Source organism: Stylophora pistillata, chromosome 5 (genome assembly GCF_964205215.1).
Source record: "Stylophora pistillata chromosome 5, jaStyPist1.2, whole genome shotgun sequence".
NCBI lineage: Eukaryota > Metazoa > Cnidaria > Anthozoa > Scleractinia > Pocilloporidae > Stylophora > Stylophora pistillata.
In genome coordinates, this window is record NC_142523.1 from 26092478 (window position 1) to 26108682 (window position 16205).

Here is a 16205-nt window from a genome sequence, read left to right on the forward strand (position 1 = left end):
CCTGGAGTTGTCTAAATATTCAAAGAACAAAACGAGTGAATTGCTGACCTGTCTTACTGACCCACGTTTAATTAATACACGTAAAAGCTTACCGTTCGACGGTGAAAGTGCCCAGACGTTAGCGGTGACTCGGAAAGCTCGTCAAAATCAATCCCTGCATTGCTGGATCTGTTTCTGTGAGATATATTACAAAACTGCGGAGTAACTTTTGGTTAAAGGCTTGCTTCAACGAAGACGTGACACTTGGACGAAAGACGCTTTAAATTTGAAGTGACGTTCGAAATCCCGCCGATTATGTTAATATCCAAGAATTCGAATTACACGAAGCGTCGCGCGAGGGCCTTTAGGGATTACCTGCGCATGCACTTCCGAAAATTTGCATATTCTTTTTGCGGACCGGAGTGCAGCTGCAAATGTTACTGTAATGCTCGTCAGTTCTCGTCATTTCTTAGCTCAATATCTTTTCTCAATTCGAAAAGGAGGGAAAAAGAGTTATTACTGCAGTCACTGTGATAACTTTTTCAGTCGAGGTACCCGATCGAGACATCTCGAAATTGCCTCTGAAAGTGACAATAGCGCTAGCGACGTCGAGAGAGATTCTGAAGTACACTGCTTGGAATCCTACGATAGTTTTGAGGATCATGAGGAATACCTCAGTGCAGATTTAGCCCTGTCCCTATCCCTTGTTCTATCTTTTTTATTTACTTTTAACACAATGACATTTCTCTTCTTTTCGACAGGCTAATGGGGGGACATTGGCTTGGGTTTTTACTAATAAAATACGAACAGTACCGCAGAAGTTAACAGTCAGTTCAAGCAACTGTATGGCTTGCACCGGTCAAGTCACGCAATTCCTTGTACGAGCCTCTACCAATAGTCAGTTTGTTTTAGTAAAAATCACACTTTTGATCCAGACAAAAAATGCCCAAATCTTAGTGATCTCCTTAGAGATACAAAGTAGGGGAACTGAATAGATCACCCAACGGGGGACGCGAGTGAAAAAAAAACGTCTCCGTGGGGTAAAATGGGGTTCGTATGATGTTGAACACATTTGTCTGTTTTGTCTAATATTTGTCCTTGAATGAAATATGGCTTCATATTTAAACAATATTTGTCTTGCATTTATCACGGACAAATACGATAACATATTTCTCACCCATTTGAAGTCTTTGCGACCAGGACAAAAATGTAAAGTCAGATTTGTCTCACATTTGACCTAGAGCCAAATTTGTTCAAATCCATTATTTCATCCAGTGTTAGGGTTTTATCTTCTTTTTAGGGTTTTGGTTTTCCCTCAGCTAAAGATAATCATTACGTTTAAGCATCTTAGAAGAGTTAGACAAATTTCTTTCATAGACTACGGGACTGCGGAACGCCATTAAAACTTCACAATGACAACGGAAGAGAGTTTGCCTTTCTTAAATGGGGGTAGTCGCTGGCATTTTTACCACGAGGGCTCACAAAATGCATTTCCGAGAGCCGCTCGCACGCGTTCCGCCTTTGTCCGATGAGAGTAAAAAGGCTATTGATGGAATAACTTGCGACTTTTGGGCGGATAGGCTATTATCCTTTTAAAAAGGCTTTAACAATTCGGGCTAATTTCGTGGCATCAATTTAGTATCCTTTTGTTTATATTTTTCTGCGCAAATTTTATTCATCGACTCTGGGACTGCGAACCGCGGTGGCATTGCATCCTACGCCTTGCCCTTTAACAAATTTCATTCAAAGACAACAAGAATGCGTACCGCGGTGGCAGTTTATCGTACTCCTTGCCCATCTGAACACATTTCATTCATCGACTACGGGACTGCGGACCGCGGTGGCAGTTCATCCTACTCCTTGCCCTATAACAAATTCAAATTTCATTCAACGACAACGGGACTGCGGACCGCGGGAGCAGTCCACTTATAACAAGCGTGAGTGGAAGGGTATTCTGCAATCGCTCCAAATGTCGCCTTGAGAACAATTATTTTTATTACGATTAGGAACTTTACAGAGAGAGAGGGCACATTAGCACACCAACTACAATTCATAAATAAAACTCAATTATCAGTTATGGAAAGGATGACAGGTTCTGCGCGTATTTCACTTGTTGATAATCAACTTGCTTCATATAATTCAAATCCAATAGATACCATCATCGTAACTAATAACTATTAAGGAACGTAAATGTTACTTACAGGCTGATATGTCAAATTTGCGGTCCAATGTGCCAGGTTAAAAGGAAAATGAGGAAAACAAGAAAAGAAGAAAGTAAATGTACCAGAGTAATCAGGTGCAGACAAGAACTTTAAGTGAAAAAGGCAAATAATAACAAAAAAGGAAACTGTTCTGCATGGATAATTTTCTACTTCTTTTAAGTTAGCCCTTCGTCATTCGCTCCGACGAAGGGCTAACGCTCGAAACGTCAGCTTTTTTAATCGTTACGGTGGCCAATTTACCATTTCAACTTTGTTGATATATCGAAATTATTTCGTTAGTCCCACCGACGCAGCCCCAAACAGTTTCCGTCGAAACTATCAGCCTTTATTCATTGTTTATTTGTTTTGTATCGCAAGGTGTACGACGGCAATTGAGAAGTACCCTCCATCAAATAAAAAGGAAAGAGAAAACGAAAGGTGGAAAATAACGAACTGGAACAACGATTGAAAATAAACTAATATAGCACAGATATCAGTAAAAAAAAAAAAAAAAATAGAGAAGAGTTTCGATCCGTTAAAGCATAGAGCACTACTTTTCAATTTTATTGCAAAGTTCCATTGGTCATTACTCTTTTTTTGAGATCTACAAAATCGAGACAAATTATTCTTAGAAAGGATTTCAAATGCAACAGAAACATAATTAATGTTACTTACAAGCTAATTTGTCGTATGACCCAAATGAATCAGATGAAAGAGAAAGGAAAAAGAAATAGCAAAAAAGTAAGTAAATTAGAACATGATTCCAGTAAAAATTGAAAGAAAAAGCAAAGTCCAACTAGTGAAATTGAAGCGGTATAAAGATCTTCTTAATGGATTTCGGGCATTAACATACGAATTTAACTCGATTATTAATTGCTCAGGGCGCACTGAACTCAGCCAATCTTCTTTCAGAATATAGCTGCAATTTTCAAGTGGCTCTGAGTTGAGTACAATTCCCAACGAGTCTTTCGGGATCTATGAAATGGTGCATATTTGAGGCAGAGAGCGAAAAAAGTGGTTAAAAAATGCTGTCATAAAAAAAAATTCGATGGATGGAACAACTTCATTTCTCAGAAGCCTCAGACTACTTAGACCGCCGGTTTCAAATTTCCTCAACTGTTTTATTTTTATCATCCTTTGATAAATATGGTAAAAGACAAAAGAAATTATCATTTTGATAGTGGTAAATGTTAATATTCTTAAGACAAAACCTGTCTCAGTAGGAAAAATTTTAAGCTTTCTATATCAAATATAACCGTCTCACAATATAGTCCCTTTGCATGTTCATCGCCATGTTTCGGCCGCATAGAGCGAGTTTTAATTTTCTCCAATCTAGAGATCGAGGTCGACTAGACTCGAGCTATCCCATGAACCGCTCTTTTTTTTAAGCTGTGATTGGGTGGAATCTTACAGACGCAATTGTTAAATTTTGAAAATAAATGATAACGGTGGTTTGCTGTCTTACTTTTCTCCTACCGTTATATTTTTGGATAGCTCGAATTTACAGTGACCAACTCAGCCGGCTTTGTATTTAACTTCAGCGGCGAAACAATCCAAGACAACGAGATCAAAGCGCCTTGTGTCGTCTAGTCACTGTTAACAAACGGTTTAATTGAGGCAGCTATACAAGTAGCTTTACAGAAACTGGATAACGATTCTAGCATTTCCCATGGTATGGCACCATCACCAAGTCAGATCACAGAAATCTTGAGCCTAGAGATTTAAATATTACCATCCCTATAACGGATCAATTTACGAACAGATAGGAGACACAATGACTACATCGGGAGAAAAACAATAATTGATCATCTAAACGGAGTATTCACTCCGATGAGGAACCGCAACCTTTCCTTTTCGTCTTAGATGCTACTCCCTTAGAAATAAACGCAGGATTAGGGACAGGAAAGATCCCCTAATCAACAAAATCAAGTTGTGACTTTTTCATTACAGGATGACAAAAGCAGTTTTCCAATTTTAAGGAATATAGCCACTAAGAGACAGACGCAAATTCAATAGAGATATAATTAATGTTACTTACAAGCTAATTTGTTATAAGGCCCAAATGAATCAGATAAAAGAGAAAAAAAAAGTAACGTAAGTAAATTTGAGCATGATATAAAAATAGTCAAGGCTGCATATAGCTACTGCTGCCGCATCCCACATACTTTAAATACCCTGTTACGAAAGAGAAGGATGATTCCAGAATATAGAGACTAATTGTCAGTCAACAAAGAATCAAATTGTTGCAAATAATGATATTAACAATAGTGGAAACAATAAAAAAAATATGTAAAAAACTATAACAGTAAAAGATTGTGATAATAGCTTATAAGGAACAGCTCAAGAACCTCTCCGTTCCTCTAGCTGTCTATCCTCCAGGCTCCAATAATGATTAAACTAGGTTTCTTTAAATTTCAATTTTTCCGTTTATTAAAAATTTATTCTTATTTCATTGCAATTCCATTTTTGTGAGACTTTTATTTCATACAACAGAGCATTTCGCCTCGCAGATTTAGTGGCTGTATAGAGCGTTTGTCGCTGATTGAAATGGTAAAATGCTCTCTTTTTTAATAAAGAACGTTATTCTTCAAAGCTAGCAGGAGGCGCACATCAAACCTTTCTAGATATATCAGTAATGTATCACGTGCTAGTTCCGCGTTACTTCCGAAAATATGTAAGACGCACTTAAAAAAGACATCTCAGTTATAGTGGGTGACAATATTTCAAGAGTGAAGTAGCAATGAGGAAGCACGATCTGATTGACAAGAGGCACTAAAGCGGAAATGGAGAGAATAATCTCCAGTATTTTCTTAGGAAGTAACAGGGCTAGCACAGGCCGTGGTTGATAAGGATGAAACATGTTAGGATTTTCCTCGACGAGTTCAACCAACAGCGAAAAATAAATAAAGAGATAGGGCGCATTTTTTTTTCTTAGTCACCATATTCTGATAGGATAAAAAGATGTCAAATGGCTCCTTGAAAAGTGATATAGCCTACGAGGGTCACCTATATTTTGATTTTCTTCCCTATTTTTTTGAATCCATGAACACAAAAACTTCAAGGCATGCGTAATCAGACAGCACAGATCGACAACTACGCATTACTTTATGACAGCCGCGTTCTTAGAACAAAACCCCAGGACAGACAAGCCAGGCTTAGGTGCAGCTCAACCCAGAACGACCGCGTAGTCCGCCATTTTTACACTTTTTGTACCGTGTATCCAAAACGTGGTAATTATGGAAAACGAAAAAAAAACGGACGAACACGTGTAACCGTTTGTGTCAAGTTAAGTCAGAGATCGACTAAAGAAACAACTCAGAGATGATCACCGATCAATTTATGCAGCGCATCCCAACCCAGCCTCTTGTTTTACCATTTAATTTTTAAATTTAATTCCGATTATAAGCCGCACAAGTTCGATAGACCCCTAACTACACGCAGGTTTTGAAGCAAGTGTGTTTAGTGAGCTATAATATAATCGCTGACATCGATTTTCTGAGAGGCGGTGCTATTAGTTCAAAATAACGCGCAAAAGCATTTCTTTCCACGAAGCTGGACCAGAACACTGCGAAAAACAACAAAAACAAACCTTCGATAATTGGTATTTAAGGTCTAAACTGTATTATAAAATGGCTTATGTGTAGTTTTCAGTTCTCCTTTTTGTATTTATTCTTTTTTTTATCATTTTTATTTTTCATGGATAGAGTAGTCTATGAAAAAACCCATGTGTTACACCCAAGGGGAAAAAGTTAACATGGAGAAATCTTGACCGAACAAGCAAAATCAGGTCGACTTGACTTAAAGACGCTTATCGCAGCCTTTTATCAAAGAATGTATTCATGTGTTTGTCACCAAAAGCGCTGGAATTACCTTGCCACAAAAAAAGGTTACTTTGAGGACGCTCAAAAGAGTTTTCCACGATTAACAGCAAGTGCCAATCAGTAAGAGATATCAGGACTGTCAAACTTATCATCAGGATAATGACTTGACATATGCATAGCACTATTTTAGGGCAATCTTTTAAGGGGGTACGTCAGACATCATCTGTTGCCATGGCAACATAGTAGAGCTAAAAGACCTTCTAAAACTCAGTTTTTTAAAGATATCTCAAAAACCAAGTCGGTTAACTTTTTTTTTTTTTTTATTTCTTAAGCATCATCACATTCTCTATCTGTACACGTGATATAAAAAAAGCTATCAGGTAGAACTTGAGTTATCTAGGAAAATGCTGTTTTAAAAATGTAAAAAAAATTCATTAAATAACTTTTTATCTTTACTTTTCTCAGGAATGCGTAGTGGCGTAAATAATTTGTATTCAGAAAATCAGGGCCAGATAGGTCACCGTGCTAATTTTCGAGATACTAGCTCATCAACTTAGCAGGCTTTATTTCCGGTTTCCGCAATTTTAGGTCACACTTTACCGTCGGTCATGCGTTTTAAATGATACAGCTGACTCAGTGGTTCATGTTCGAGAGGACGAGTCCGCGTCCGCGTGATCAAACGATGTCTTCAGGGAAGGGAAAGGCAACCCGTAAGAAAAACCGCTCGTTCTGAAAATGGACTTGACCCCTTTTGCGATTTTACACATTCTCAAAAAAATTATCATTTAAGTTTCAGACTGCCTCCCGGTACGAGTGTAGGAAATGTGAAAGTATTTCGGAGAGAATTCTCTTGTTTGAGGTCACTCTTGCGGAATTCGATGTATGCCGACAGTGAATGTTGCTGTTGGCGCCAATGCAAGTATACCATACAGGCCATTGGTGCTGAATTTCTCCTACAGAGATTGTAGTTTACGATAAGAAAGACCAGCATCTGCCAGCTTCTCGACAATGCTTGAGAAAAGATTAAGCTTTCCATCAAACGTCTGCATGGTGTCTTAATACGTCGTTCTAAGAATATAGCCTCATCGAAGGCCTCATCCGCCGATACACATTTACCATGGGTCACCACTTGTTCATTGATTTGCAGAGGACCAGTGAAAGTAGATTTTCGAAGGGCCCTGTCGTCTTTCAGAGCGTCACGAGCTTTAAACTTAGCAGAAAACAGGGTTTCATTTCCGCCGATGCGAACGCGCGCGCTACCGCTTAATTCTCTCACGAGTAGTTTGCTTGCATGTATCTTGGAATCCATTCTCCGCTCGGTCAAAAAAACCCTTTCGAGCCTCCTTAAAGTCACAGATAATTAAAACCATCCATGGTATGGTTTTAATGGGATCAAAAGATTTACACATCTTGTCCGCTTCGATAGCCAGTTTAACACAGGCCTAAAGCCCTGGATCTTAATCAATCGCTAGCCATGTAATTGAAGATGTATTTCATCCAAATAACGGACCTCACTTTGACATCGAGTTTCAGTTGACACTCTGCCAATCATTGAATTTTTAATCATTCCATCATATATACTGTTTCACAAGAATAAAACGATAAAACGATAAATCAATCAAACCATTAAACAGAAGAATAATTTTATATCATAACGAGCTTCCCCTCTACCGTTCATTTTGCGAATATTTTCAAATGACGAATGACAGGCGGAGTACAATCACTTAGGATGAATATGACTGTGCCACCAACTCCAAGAAGTAGAAGAGAAAAAAAGATACACAACATCAATAATAGAAGTAACATGTTCAAATCATCTAAAGAATTGACCTGAACTTGACTTGAAATTTTTACTAACACTATGCCAAAAACAAAGTAAAGAAAGTTTGCACTTACATCCTAGCCTTCCTGATGTGTCCATCAAATACATGGTGGAACGGGAATGAGAAAAGGAAGAATGAACAGATTAAAAGAACAAACTAAAACAGAGTCCCTACTAATGTATTTTAATTACGAGGAAAAGGGGGAGTGAAATCTTCTTAGATGAATTTGACTATGCCACCCATCCGAAAAATAAAAAGAGAAAAATGACTGTACGTTGAGATATTCAAATCAATAATAGCGTTAAGATAAACAAATATTCAAAGGCTGGAACTCAACTCGACCTCAAATGTATTCTGACACTATGTCAAATACATAACTGTACAGGAATGAAAAACAAACAAACGAAGATACTACAGCAGAATTTACTCTGATTAATATATTCTAATTACGAGGAAAACAGAGAAAATCGTCTTGGGTGCTGAGACTGTACAATCTACTTCGAGAGAAAAAAAAAAGGTGGCGAGCCGTCGAGTTTAGCTAACTTTGCATCCACGCAACCAAACAAAAAACAAAAAAACAAAAAAGGCATGGCATTTATTACAACTCATTGAAACAATTATGAATAAGACTCAGGTGGTAACGAAACAATCTTTGTGAAGAACACAAGACTGCCTCACACAAACCACTAAGATATCTCAAGCCTCTCGTAATCACAGAGGAACGGGAAAGGCTGAAATGCATTTCAGTCAAACAAATATAGATGACTGACTTCAGTTCGTAGAAGGAATTAAGGTAAAGATCAACCAAAACATCTGTACACCCCAAACCTGTCCTTCTCCCACAACAGGCCTGGAGACAGTCTGTGCTGCTTATAGGAGAATGCGTTTGGCTGGGCTTCTCAAACTCAAAATTAGGTAAAAAGGAGAGATACTGTATCTACTTACTTTCTGTAGTCCAACGCAAATTTCAATGAAAGAAAAAGATCAGAGCAAATATGTTAGCGACGCTAACTTTTGCTTAAGATTATTGGTCATATCATTGCTTTCATATAAGCAGAGAAAGTTCCTTTTTAAACTAGATGCATAGCATAAATGTAGCCATACCCCCCCTCATCCAAAAAGAGAAACGGAAGGGAGGAAACGTCTTTGAAAACCTGACAAGAATCGTGTTATATGACGTCACTCTAATCTATGAAAAATTGTTTAACTTGATAGACTGGTGGTATTTTCCGCGTGGTGGCACGTTCTTGCGCAAAAAATAATCGAAGTAAACAACAGAATTCAAATGAATTCGTTTTCCATTATTTTGGGTAAATTCGCAATTCAGTGTCCGTGTTTCAGTATATACAATGCTATAGGGATACAGAGAAGAGGATTATGAGCGCTGTTTGCATTGGTATAGAGTAAGAAAAGGACGATGTTCAATTAGCATCGCACTTTCGAAACGATTTCAACGTTCACACCGTCTCTGCTTACAATAGCAGTCACTGACACGGTCGTCTAAAAAAAGTTGGATAGCTCTATTAGCCTTGCAACACCGTCCTCAACGAGACCGAGTGTTGAAGGCAGACAATTCTTTTACCCCAAGTCCATTGAGGTAGTGCTCCTTATCTTCCATTTGAGCTTTAACGACGGCACAATAATTATAGTGAAGAATTTCTTCCGGAGAAGATGTGGCGACTACTGGGGCGGCCTGATATATAAAAGATTTTCCATAGCCAGTTGGTAACGAAACAGAGACATCTTTACCTCACAAAAAACATAACAATGGCTTTCTGCCGTTCTTCTTGAAATTTCTCTATTCCCGAGGGTCACATTGTTGTCCGTAGAGGTCACCATTAAAACACTCTGTTAACCATCTTGTTTGTTAATAGAAAATAAAACCATCAACTCTAACTAATCAGAATTTATGAAAGAATCGGCAAAGCAGTTCGCCAATGGAAAATCATCGCACTGTTTCCTGCAAAAGAGTGACGTCATAAACACGATGCATGTTAGGCTTTCGTAGAAGTTCCCTCTCTTCCGGGGAGAAGGAGGGGGGGTACAGCTACACGTAAGCCTTCGCTAAGCAAATAGTGTTGATGAAATATGTCTCAAGGGTAATCTAACTATTCCTAGCGTCTGTATAGTGCCCACGAATTTCTAAGGAATTAGAGTGCTCGCATTGACAATTGTATTTTCCTTTGATGACTAGAAGGTCGAGAGTGTATCGGGATAACTGGGAAAAATTAAAATTAATGTTTAGAGAGGTCTTAGTAATAACGAGCTAACCTCTCAGTTGCGGAACTCAACTGCTAATTAAATGTGTATAATATTGCAAAGCGTAATTTAGAATGGTTCAGTTTAATCCAAAAAAAAAATACTTCAAAAACCTCTACTACTAGCGTAACGTATTTTCCTTAGTTTTTAAGGTCAAATCAGTTCACGTGACCTCAAATCAGCAAACTAGCGGTGAAATATTCAATCTTTTCATGTGTTTTCCTTTTCCAATAGTTTTTAACCCTAAATATGAAAAAATTGAACTCCTGCTTTTTCTTTAGATGTTTGACAGTGAGATGTGTGAATTAATCGACCCCATTACGAAGCGCCTGAGTGAAAAGTGTTCTCGATAAAACCTCGTTTTGATAGTGAACATAAAACCACTTACCCCCTGACATATCCGGTAACATTAAGGGAATAAAAGAAGCGGAAGAAGCAAAATTAGTGTTTCAAGCTTTCAAAGCACTTCAATATATTTTGCCATGTACATACACTATAATGTCTACGAGATGTTTAAAAAAGATAAAATGGTGGCTACTTACCGCCTAGAGATTGCGTTCATTTTGGAAAATTGAGAGAAATGATAATGAAAGAAGAACATATTGTTAGTATTTAAATGCAAAAGCTAAAAAACTAATATATATTTTTTCTAACTACCGCTTTATCTAAATGTTTACGTAGGGAATTTTATGTATTTTTTTTTCTAGTATTCAATTTAGAACTACACAGTCTATTCTCAGAGTTACTTGGATTCCCGCATCTTAGAAGTTCGATCTAATGTTTCAATAAAGCCGCCTATAGTGTAATTGACGGGGACTCTGTACAATTCAAACTTGTAACAATTCAGTACAAGTTTGGATAATTATTTCTTAATCATTATTACTCTGCTATTAATCATAACATAGCAAAACGATTTAATATAGCAACATTCAATTGTGAAATAAAACCTATATTTAAAGACACAGTTACAAAGAATTCCAAGCATTGTAGGTCCTGCAACATTCTTTAGCTAGACCAAACGTGTCACTAGCAAAGAAACGAACGGAAAGTCGGTTCAGTCAAACAAGCTATATATAAAACTGAAATTTACGCAGAAGATACGATGCAAGTATTAAACATAAACTTTCATGGATTAAGATCTCAGCAGGACCAAGTATGGAAGTAAATGTAACACATTACCCAGGTACTTTAACACTGATAAGTTTGACGAGAATCGTGTTATATGAGGTCACTCTAATCTATGGAAGATTTTGTAACTTGATAGACTGATGGTATTTTCCGCGTAGTGGCACGTTCTTGCGCAAAAAATAATCGAAGTAAACAACACAATTCGAATTATCTCGTTTTCCATTATTTTGAGTAAATTCGCAATTCAGTGTCCGTGTTTCAGTATATACAATGCTATAGGGATACAGGGAGGAGGACACCGTCGTCTAAAAAGAGTTGGATAGCTCTATTAGCCTTGCAGAACCGCTCCTAACGAGACCGACTGTTGAAAGCAGGCAAATATTTTATCCCAAGTCCATTGGGGTAGCTCCTGGTCTTCAGCCATATGAGCTTAAACGACGGCATAATAATCAGAGTGAAGAATTTCTTCCAGAAACGGCTGCACAGTAATTATAGTGAAGAGTTTCTTCCTGAAATTTCTCTATTCCCGAGGGTCACGCAGACTTGCCTTAAAACTTCGCCGTAGATCATTATTGTCCCTCGAGGTGACCACTAAGACATTCTGTTGATCATCTTGTTCATTAATAGAGAATAAAACTACCAATTCTGACTAGTCAGAATTTTTGAAAGAATCGACAAAACGGCTAGCCAATAGGAAATCATCGCACTGTTTTAAGCAAAAGAGCGACGTCATAAACACGATGCGTGTCAAGTTTTCGTAGACGTTCCCTCTCCTCCGGGGAGGAGGAGGGGGGTACAGATACACGTAGGCCTTCGCTAAGCAAATAGTGTTGATGAAATCGAACTCAAGGGTAACCTAACTATTCCTAGCGTCTCTATATTGCCTACGAATTTCTAAAGAATTAGAGTGCCCGCATTGAGAATTGTATTTTCTTTCAACGACTAGAAGGTCAAGAGTGTTTCGAGATAACTGGGAAAAATTAAAATTAATGTTTAGAGAGGTCTTAGTAACGAGGAGTTAACCATTTACGGAACTCAAGTGTATTAAGGCTTGGCTGGCTAATTAAATATGCAGAACATTCCAAAATGCAGTTTAGAATGATTTAATACAGCGACATTAAATTGTGATATAAGACTTGTTTTTAAAGATCCAATTACAAAGAATTCCAAGCAATGTACGTCCTACAACATTCTTTAGGTTGACCAAACATGTCACAAGCAAAGAAACGAACGGAAAGTAGATGAAGTCAAATATGCCATATATAAAATTGAAATCTATGCAGAAAATACGACGCAAGTATTACACATAAATTTTCGTGAATTGAGATCTCAGTAAGACCAAGTATGAAACTAGATGTAACACATTACTTAGGTACTTTAACACTGATAAGTTACTCTGCTACCCTCCATTGGGACAAAAAAAAAGAATGTAACACTTCATCTGTGAACTCAAACGTTATAATAATAGCGTGGAAATCATTGGACCTTTTCTCTCAATAAGGAAGCCCGGAAGGTATATCAAGCTGCGGAATGGTTTTTAGGTTTAAGTATGGTGTAAAGGGCACTTCAATTTTTCTTATTGATAACCTGGAAAAAGAGCTATTTGTTCTCGTAACATGACGTTAGCATAAAGTAGAACATATCTTTCACAAACCCTAATTCCGTAAAAAATTACGAGTATTGCGAACAATACTCTTCGATATTTCGTAGCTGCCGTCATTTGTACATGTTTCACAAGTTCACTTGAAGTGAGGTGCGATTTGAAAGGAAACGACGTCAAAGCTTCAACAGGGAAAATCCACATGCAGAATTATCATAGGGTTCCATAGGGTAAAAACAGAGCTCTTTATTCTATTTATGATGTAGCTGTTCGAGTTTTGTCACCTGCATAAGACCCGGCAAAGATGTTATAGGAAGTCGATTTCTGTCGCAAGACTGCAGTGATCGTTCAAAGTATATTTTCCGCCAAGTTTGATCTCTAACTTTCAATGCTCTCGAATGCAACGAAAGGCATTCACGTTTTCATTAAATTTTTGCTAACCGGCACCCGGTTAGCTCAATTGGTTAGAGCGCCGGATTGTATTGTGCGGGAGGTCGAAGGTTCGTGTCCCGGCCGGTCCAATACACATGGTCTTAAAATAACTGAGGAGAATTTGCTACCTTTCTATAATATTAAGAAATGGATAGATGTTCTAGTCTTCTCGGATAAGGACATTAAAAAGCGTTGACCCCGTCTCCTGCAGGGTTAGGAGTGGGCCTAAGAGACGTTAGTTTCACACGTGCGAGATCACTGTGTGGTGGAAGTCCTTCCCTGGGTGGGATGGGTGAGTGGTGTTGTAAGAATGGCCCCGAAAAGCCCTATGAGGGAGTGATTAAATAACGTATGTAGATATATATCTTATTTGTTGGTTTTCATTATTCCAAAAAATTGGAAATTTCACTTTGTCTTGTAACATTTCAACACTTTCTCGAATCCTAGCATTCGGATTTCCCAACAAGATTCGACATTTCTTTTCATTAAGCACTAAAACACATTTTTCGGGCTTTAGAGCCACGCATAATGTTGGGAGAACACGAGCTAAGGGTGGGTGATTAAAAAGCTTTGTGAGTGCTCTCCCAACATCCCGAGAGGTTTTGTGACGCCTTCTAATAAATTTTAGTTATAACGCGCGAGTGTATTTAAAAAAAAAACAACCTGACTCATCAGAGAATTACGAGATATTACGCACATAGTTTTTCCCAAATAGTGAATAGCAAGGGGTGTTATGATCAGACTTTTCAATAATTAAAAAAAAAATGTTACAAGTCGTTTATAAAAGGGAAATCAGGTATTAAAAACAAAATGGACCAACCCTTATGTAAAATGCAGCTACCTATTTCTTATTGTTCCCGTAGCTTCTAAGCCGTCTCTATCGATATTATTCAGCCGCTCGAAAGTATATGCATTCTATGCAAATACAACCAAAAGCTTATTTGAAATACGATTACTTTGATCTCAAACAATTAGATCAAGGAAGAGGTAAACATACGTAGCACATAATATTGTTTGTTTTCATCCTGAGCGCGCGCTCTAGAAAGCCATTTCGAAGTCAACTGTCAGAACAGTTATTATGTTAGCGAATAGGAAGCAAGGTCGACACCTTTTATTTGAACCTTGTTTGTACATTGGTTTTCAAACTATTTTAGCAAGCTTCACACTATTTAAAGACAATGGTGGTATTTGACAGGATTTACAAGCCGTTTATTATTAACATCTTTTTTTCAAGTTTCCACTGAGTTTGCTCGAGAGGGAAAATAATTTACAGCTTTTTGTCTCTTAGGTGGCAAAACGGAAAGAAATGAGGTGTGCAAGCGAAAGCGCTGAAAGCTTAACATCGCTATCAATACAAGGTAAGTACCTTGAAGTGAAAATACGTGTATTCATCGGTACCTAATTCCTTTAAAAGCTTAGAAGTGTTTCATACAAAGTCCAAAAACTTTGATCTTTTTACTTGTAGAAATTCATTACTGGCAACTGCCATTAGCTAATTAAGTCGTTAGGATGAGCATTCGACTGAAAGTTGAGGGAAATATTCACTGGAGAGTTGTTGAACGATACATTGGTGACCAGTGCACCTAGAACTCTTTCTGTTAGATAATCACTGCCGTTATTCATTGCTGTTGTGCTATTTCCAACTACTAATGGAGGTACAAGGCTGTTGACTTAAATTTCTCGCAAACGGCTTCAGTGCGTGGACCGTCGCTGGCGTTGGCAGCTGTGACAGTCGTACTCGTACCATTGCAAACCCAGCCAACTTACTTGACATCCTTCGTTGATTTTCTTAAAGAGTATGGCTGTAGGTGGATATTGAAACCGCATTGACCTGACCTGTGAGCTCGGATATTGATTTTTGTGGGCCGTGTTCAGATGATTTTCTCGCTTTCGCGTTGTCGCGAACGAAAGAGAATTTACATGCCTCTCCAAGAATTAACTGTTCAGTTCAAAACAAGGAAGAACCTCAAGCTCACTTAACCAATCAGAATGCGAGATTGTATTCAACGATAACATTATATTGCGAATAGTGAATAGCCAAGGGCGTTATGATCGGACTTTTTTAATAACTTAAAAGTGTCAAAAGTCGTCCAAAAAAAGGGAATCGGGTTGCAGGGCTCTTTTTGCTTTCATCAATATCATAATGAAACAAATCCTATGTCAAATGCAGCTGCCTGTTTGTTATTGTTCTCGTAACTTCCAAGCTATCTCGATCGATATTATTCAGCCGCTCGAAAGTAAGTGCATTCTATGCAAATACAACCAAAGGCTTATTTAAAATACGAGTACTTTGATCTCAAACAGTTAAATTAAGGAATAGGTAAACATACGTAGCACAATAAATAGGTACTTACACACTGTTGAGCATGAGGTGAAATGAAAGAAAGAAAACAACAAATAGTCAACTGTTGTTAATCATTTTAGCATACTTATCATTAACCTTTATTCCCAGAAAAAATGGCAGGAAACCTGTGTTGGTTGAAATCTCGTCTATTCGGAGACTACGTAGAAAGTTATTTTGCGAGTAGTGAATAGCGAAGGGCGTTACGATCAGACTTTTTAATAGTTTAGAAATATGAAAAGTCGTCCAAAAAAAGGGAATCGGGTTGCAGGGCCCTTTTTGCTTTTATCAATAACAAAATGAGACAAATCCTATGTCAAATGCAGCTACTTGTTTGTTATTGTTCTCGAAACTTCCAAGCTATCTCGATCGATATTATTCAGCCGCTCGAAAGTAAGTGCATTCTATGCAAATACAACCAAAGGCTTATTTGAAATACGAGTACTTTGATCTCAAACAATTAAATTAAGGAATAGGTAAACATACGTAGCACAATAAATAGGTACTTACACACTGTTGAGCATGAGGTGAAATGAAAGAAAGAAAACAACAAATAGTCAACTGTTGTTCATCATTTTAGCATACTTATCATTAACCTTTATTCCCAGAAAAAATGGCAGG

General features: G+C 37.8%; 1 long non-coding RNA gene across 1 annotated transcript; it reads left to right on the top strand.

Annotated features, from left to right (window-relative positions):
• Positions 1 to 14262: 14262 nt before the first annotated feature.
• LOC148731081 (uncharacterized) lies at positions 14263 to 15849 on the top strand. The gene is made up of 3 exons (XR_016001196.1): positions 14263 to 14427; positions 14532 to 14601; positions 14709 to 15849. It is a non-coding gene; the product is annotated as an uncharacterized LOC148731081 (long non-coding RNA).
• Positions 15850 to 16205: the final 356 nt, after the last annotated feature.